The sequence below is a fragment of the Tupaia chinensis genome, unplaced genomic scaffold, assembly GCF_000334495.1.
Source record: "Tupaia chinensis unplaced genomic scaffold, TupChi_1.0 Scaffold143663_1, whole genome shotgun sequence".
In the NCBI taxonomy this organism is placed as follows: Eukaryota; Metazoa; Chordata; class Mammalia; order Scandentia; family Tupaiidae; genus Tupaia; species Tupaia belangeri.
In genome coordinates this window covers 222,427-229,952 of record NW_006203511.1, presented here as the reverse complement: position 1 = coordinate 229,952, position 7,526 = coordinate 222,427, and the positions used below count along the sequence as shown (strand labels likewise).

Here is a 7,526-nt window from a genome sequence, read left to right as displayed (position 1 = left end):
GGATATTAATTTTATCAGATTTAATTTTGAATCAGTAAATTATATTTTTTCTCTTTTTATATATAAAAATCCTTCATATATTTATATATGTTCCATAGTTAAATATGATTTGTGACTATATGCACTTCCATATAAAGAATCAAAATGAGAAGACATGTTTTTAAGCCACCAAACTTGTTACCAGAGATCATTATGATCTTTTAAACAGATTAAACATTAGAAGCCCATTCTGTCTGTAGAAATTAAAATAATTATCTTCTAATAGCTTTTAGACATTAGAAGCTATTTTATAATGTGCACTACAAAACTTAACAAATCATAAGCAGGGTACTATTTTGTTCTGCTTTTTTTAGAGTTTTTTTTTTTTCTATAGTGTGCTTAAGCTCACTGGCAAGACAGAGAGACAGAGAGACAGAAAGTGAGAAATAACCCCCCCAGAGGTTGGCCATGCCACAGTCCCTTCTCCATTCTCCTCTTAGGATTTTGGGTATGTACACATGTGTGCCTGGTGTGAATTTCAAGCCACCAGATCTGAGATGCAAACTGTGGTCAGCCACCTGGGAGTCCAGTTTCTTAACTACCACACCACCTGTTGTGCCTGAGGTAGTGGTATTTAAGACCTTTTTGGTTGTTGAGCCCTTTCCAGTCTTTATGGGAGCAGGGTGCAAGCAGATGTGTGTATGTGTGTTGGGGTGATGATTGCTGATAGATATTGCTTTTAAAAATCACTTTTCAAAAACAGGAAGAATTAATCCTTCAGATTTGATCATTTGACCCTTTAGATTGGTATCATACTGAAGTTCCAGTACTTGAGGCCACAAAAAGGGACGGAAGTAAAGATCCAAGGAAAGAAAACAAACCTCTATCATAGTTCAGTAATTCAGTGCTTGGAATATTACTATTCTTTGAAATTATTTAAAATCCAAATGGGTTACAGGTGCTATACTAGAACTTTCATTTATATTGTTATATTAGGAAACCATGATGTTTGGACTGGCTTATAGTTCAGTGTTTACAGGAGCTGGATAACACATGGCTAATTGTGGTTTGAATCCCCACCCCACATGTCTTGAGAAACATTCTGAGCATGAGTCCATGTGTGACCAAATTCCTGAGGTGAAAAAGGAATGGAGGAAAAAGGATTTAAGCTTAACCATGTCCCATCAAGATATACTTTCTCTCTCTTCCTATCCCTGTCTCTGCTAAGTGCATGGACTCTCTGGCAATTAAAAATAAAACAATGTTTGATGGAGAAAAAGAGTCATATTCATAAGAGATTTTATAAATTTACTCTATTTGAATTCACTAACTTAACTGTTTTGGTATTTTAACATAATTAAGTGATTATAATTCTATTTAGACTAATAATTTTGATTTTGAGTATGATTATGTTTATGTTATCACTTTTAACAGACCATGGCAATAGAAAAACCAGAAAAATGTTTTCCTTTATTCAGCATAAATGTGTAGATTGGCTATTTTGTGTGACTTGTGCTCCTTGTCAGAGATATTGTAGTATAAAAGATAGGAATAGTCCCTGCTTTAAAGAGACTTATAATCTTAAGAAGAATAACTGACATTAGAAATAACAGAAAATATTGATTAAAGTGACAACAAATTTGTCAAAGAGAAAATATGGGATGCTTTACATAAGACTGTACAATTGAGAAGTCTAATGTTGCTTAGAGAATGATCAAGAAAAACATTTTTCTCTCATTTGAAATCTACAAAAATTCTGTGACTTAATAAAGTACCATGAAGGGGTCTTCAAAAAGGTTCATGGAAAATGAGTAATATGAAAAAATTATGCATAGATTTTATTTTTACTTTAGCACCCCTATAAAGCCGTACTAACTTATCACAGCTTGTCTGAGCAGGACCTAGTTTGAAGCAGTAAGACATCATAAAGACATCAATTTGAAAAAAGCCCCTATCAGGAGCAGAAAGTCCAACAGCCTGAGGAGCAACATGCCTAAGTTTTATTGTGACTACTGTGATACATACCTCACCCACGATTCTCCATCCGTGAGAAAAACACACTGCAGTAGTAGGAAACACAAAGAGAACATGAAAGACTACTATCAGAAAAGGATGGAAGAGCAGGCTCAGAGCCTGAATGACAAAACAAATACTGCCTTTCAACAAGGGAAGATACCTCCTACTCCATTCTCTGCTCCTCCTCCTGCAGGGTGATGATCCTACCTCCTTCCAGTCTCCTGGATCCTCCTCACCCTGGCATGATGCCAGCATCCCATATGGGGGGCCCTCCCATGATGCCAATGATGGGCCCTCCACCTCCTGGGATGATGCCAGTAGGACCTGCTCCTGGAATGAGGCCACCCATGGGAGGCCACATGCGCATGATGACTGGGCCCCCGATGATGAGACCTCCTGCCCGGCCCATGATGGTGCCCACTCGGCCAGGGATGACTCGGCCAGACAGATAAGGATGAAGGGAGGCTTCTTTATGTCATTTTTATATTAACTTGTTCTACTTCACCAGGAGATCATGGTGCTGTGATTCTGGGTGTTTTCTAACAGCATGTCAAGGAAGACTTTCCCCCTTCCTATTAAAAAAATAAATAAAAGTAAGAGTAGTTTTGGGGAGAGGAGTGAGGAAAGAAAAGTACGGCTTCACTTGTATTATGAATGAAAATAATAAAATTGTCAACTGTTTTAGTAAGAAAAAAAAAGTCCCTATCAGAGCAATAAGAGATCTGCTACAAATTAAAGCTAAAACAAACATCGAATTTAAAGTGATGCTTGTGTAGAGTAATGTGAAATTATAGATCCTTTATCAAAAGTTTATGGAGTTAGTGCCCCACAGGAAACAGTAATTTACAAAAGAATATCTAATTTTAAGGACAAGATAGTCTTAAAAATGTTGCTTGCAGTGGCAGACCATCTACATCAGTTTGTGAGGAGAAAAGTAATATTGCTTTTGTGTCTTAATTGAAGAGGAGCAATAAATAACAGCAGACACAATAGCCATCACTATAAATATCTGTTGTTTAAGCTTGCACAATTCTGATTGAAAGTTAAAGCTGAATTAACTTTCTGCTCAATGGGTGCCTAAACTATTGCACTCAAATCAGCTGCAGGCAACAGTAAAGCTTTCCGTGGAAACTGTAAAAAACTGGAATCAAGATCCTGGAGTCTTTCTTCAAAAAATTGTAACAGAAGATGACATATGACTTTACCAGGTCAATCCTGAAGACAATACACAGTCAAAGCAATAGCTATGAAGTGGTGAAAGTGGTCCAGTCAAAGCAAAAATAGAGTGATCCAGGGCAAAGTTTATGGCGACAAATTTTTTTGGATGATGACGGCATTCTGTTAGTTTACTTTCTGGAAGGCCAAAGAACAAATATATCTGTATTTTGAGAGTGTTTGGAAAAAGTTAACAAAAGGTTCATCAGAAAAACACCCAAAATATAGAGAGTCCTTCTCTACCAGGATAATATTTCTGCTAATTACTCTTTTCAAACAAAAGAAATTTTGTGTGAGAATTGAAGAAAAATCATGAAGCAAGCATGGTGGTTAAGGTTGCTGTATCCCACACGGCTGACTGCTAGTCCTGGACCTAGCAGCTTGAAAAACACTGTCATATGGGCCTGCATGACCAAAATCCTGGATGGAGAAATGGAGGAGAAGGGATTGTGACATACTCATCCCCAGTAGGATTTCTTACTTTCTCTCTCTCTAGTGAAGACATGTGCTTTCCAGAACAAGAGAGAAATTATATATTTTTAAAATCATTAGGCATCCACTATACAGTTCTTATTTGTTTTCTTCTGACTTTTTTGTTTCCTCATCTGAAAAGATCTTTAAAGGATATCTATTTTTCTTAAATTATTAATGTAAAAGAGACTGTTGACATTGCTAAATTCACAGGACTTTCATTTTTTTAAGGATAAACTGAATGATTGGTATCATCTCATACAAAAGTGTCTTGAACTAGGTGAAGCTTATGTTGAGAAATACATTTTTATAAATTTAAATTTATTTATTTACATTCATTCACTATACATTATTACAACATACAAAATGAAATTTTCCATCCAGAATACACTGTATATAGGCTCAGTCAAACACATCAACATATGTGTTATCATCAACAAATAATTTTCCATCTCTTGTTTCCTGTATATTTTGCCTTTTTCCCCCATCCTTGATTCCCTATCTCTCACCCTCTACCCTCTGCTGTCTCCTTCTCTTCTCTCAAACTGTCTCTGGTATCCTTGATTATTTTCTAGACCTTCCCCCCACACACACACACACATTTTATTGATTAACTAAAGATCTTATTTAATCTTAATATTTCAATAGCAAGTGCAGCTGATATATACATATCCATGAACACAAGACTTTAGGTAAGAACCTCAGTGAGTAGAATGAGCATACTATAAAATAGCACCTAGCTGGGACTATCTAGCTTACTGCAGTCATCAATTAGGTATTTTAATCAATTTTTTTTTTTAGTTTCAAGAAAAACAGTTTTTGTGTTTTTTTCCCCTGAAACTTTTTTAATTAATTAATTTATATTCATCCCATAAGCATTGTCTCTTATTACACTATCTCTGCTATATACAGTTGTCTTCAATTCCTTTTCCCCCAACATTTTGTTGATCATACAATATCATAAGTAATATAACTACTTTCAATAGCAAGTTCAGCTGGTAATTTCAAGAAAAGCAGTTTTGAACTGGTAATGATATTTCCTTGAAATATAAAGCCTAGAAACAGGTTAGTATTCTGTTCTAATAGTAGGTACATGTACCTATCGACAGCTCAAGATAGGATAAAAATCCTTTAAAACCGGACAACAAAGCTTAGAAGAAAAGCAGCAATATTTAGTCAAGTCACAGAATGCTGTTTCATCAATTCAGCCTCATGTACTTAATCTTTCTTTTGTTGTGGTTCTATCTTCCAGATTGAACTCTGGGATATAGTACTCACCTCCAGACATTGTCCCTACAATTAAGTTGCCCATTTTCTTAGTTTTTGAACTCTTATTTCTGTGTGTCTGCATTTAATTTTCCTGATATAGTACTCCCTTGAGAACTTCTTGGAGATCTGATCTGGTGCTGGTAAATTCTTTCAGATTTTGGTTATCTGAGAATGTTCTTGTCTTTTCTTCCCATATGAAGGATAATCTTGCTTGGTACAGTATTCTTGGTTGAAATCGCTTTTTTCTTAACATTTTGAATGTATTTTCCCATTCTTTCCTCACTTGCATTGTTTTTGATGAGAGGTCTCCTCTTATTCTGATGGGATATCCTTTGTAGGTAACTTGCCGTTTCTCTCTGGCCAATCTTAGTATCTTATTTTTGTCTGTGGTTTTTGTCAACCTGGCTATAATGTGTCTTGGAGAAGATCTTGCATTGATTCTATTTGGGGTCCTTCCTATTTCCTGGGACTGGATCTTTGAGTATCTCTCTAGATTTAGAAAGTCTTCTTGCAGGATTTCATGAAGTAGATTATCAATGACCTTATGAGTCTCTTCACCTTCTGGGATGCCAGTTCTCCAGATGTTTGGACATTTGATGGTATACAGTGTTCCTTGTATATTATTCTCAAATTTTTGGTCAATTTTCTCAGTCTTTGTGGTGGACTTTTTTTAGGCAAAGAATTTTCTCTTCTACATCTGTGATTCTATTTTCTGTATGACCTAGTCTGCTTTTAATACTTTCAAGGGAGATTTTGACTTCCTGTATTATAGCCTTCATGTCTAACAGTTTCACTTGATTCTTTTGTAAAGTGTGTAATTCCTCTTTTAGATCTTGCAAGAATTTCCTCACCTCCTGGAACTCATCAGCTTTCTCCTTTCTCTCCTGCACTGCATTTTCTCTCTTCTCTTCCATCTCTGTTAGCTTCACCATTATTAATGTTCTAAATTATTTATCAGACATTTCCATAATCTCCATTAAACTGTCTGTGGATGAAGAGGAGTTATTCTTTTCCCTCAGAGAAGAGGTATTTTCTTGCTTTTTCATATTTCTTGTGGCTCTGTGGTGATTTCTAATCATCTGATGAATGATGTGTTTCTTCCCAAACTTGAAGATCTATCTGAGCATTCAGGCGCATGCAGAAAGAGTTGATTTGGAATCTCTTTGCTGTTCTTTTTTGATCCCTTTGCACAGGAGATTCAGTAGGTATTGTGGAATATGTTAATCATAATAGTTTTTGGATGTTTGGGTATATTTCCCTTAGATCTGTCTAGAAACATAGTGAATGGAGATTAAAGAGCAGCGAGATCAGATAAGAGGATAAAAAGGAAACAGAGAAAGAGGAACAACAGCAACAACAACCAAGGAACAGAAAAAAAGAGAAGAAAAAAAGTAACTAAAATAATATTTTTTAAAAAGCAAAAAATAGAAAACCACATGGCATGCTGCATGCCACATGAAATCACTAGTTATCAGGAGCCACGAAGGTGTCTCCTTCTGAAGGCCTGTCCCCTTGCCTCTTTTGGGTGGGAAGAGGAGAGGTGATTATTTAGAAAGGTAAAGGGAAAGGAGGGGCTGAAAACTGAGAAAAATGTTTTAACTTAAAAAATTTTAAAAAGGAAAAAATTACAAAAAAAATGAGAAAAGAGACAGAGGTAGAGAGAGAAAGAGACAGAGACAGAGACAGAAGGCTTGATAGGTTTCCTACCACTCGTGTGTGTGGGCTGGAGGCTGAATTATCAGTAGAAAATCTTCATTTCTCTTATTTCCCTGAAACCACTAATTCTCAGGAGCCATGAGGGTGTCTTCTTCTGAAGGCTTGTCCTCTTGCCTTTCCACTAGAGTTTGTGGGCTGCAGGATGAATTTCCAGTGGAAAAATCTTCATTTCTCTTATTTTCCTTAAATCACTAGTTCTCAGGAGCCATGAAGGTGTCTTCTTCAGAAGGCCTATCCCCTTGCCTCTCTACTTGAGTTTGTGGACTGTAGGCTGAATTATCAGTGGAAAATCTTCATTTCTCTTATTTCCCTGAAATCACTAGTTTTCAGGAGCCATGAAATACATTTTAAAGTTTTTTTAAAAGCTTTTTGCTATAGGATGCATGTGCTTACCAGAGAGAGACAAAAGGAGGAAAATGAAGAATCAACTAGGGAGGGATGGCCACACCACATGTGTACTTCCCTTTCTTTCTCTTCTTGGGGCATTGGGCATCCATGCACATGTGCCCATCATGATTCTCAATGTGTTGTGAATCAGAGACATAAACAGCACATTCAGTCATATGGTATCCAGTGTCTTAACCTGCATGCTATATACTAGCCAAGTTTATAGTATTTTTTTCCACATTTTATTGATTCACACAGTACCTTAAACTAAAAATATGGACAAAGCTAGAATCTAGTTAAAAGTACACTGTAATTTTCTTCTGAAACATTTTTTTAAATTAGCTAATTTACATTCATTCCCGGCACATTGTCACAACATACAAAATGTGATTTTTCCATCGAGAATATACTGCATAGTGGCTTAATCATACATGTTATCATCAATAATTTTCCATTTATATTTTCATATATAT

The 7,526-nt window shown here is 36.0% G+C and overlaps 1 pseudogene; it reads left to right on the top strand.

Moving 5' to 3' along the window:
• Window positions 1-1,949: 1,949 nt before the first annotated feature.
• Window positions 1,950-2,482, top strand: LOC102469411 (U1 small nuclear ribonucleoprotein C pseudogene; annotated as a pseudogene).
• The last annotated feature ends 5,044 nt before the right edge of the window (window positions 2,483-7,526 follow it).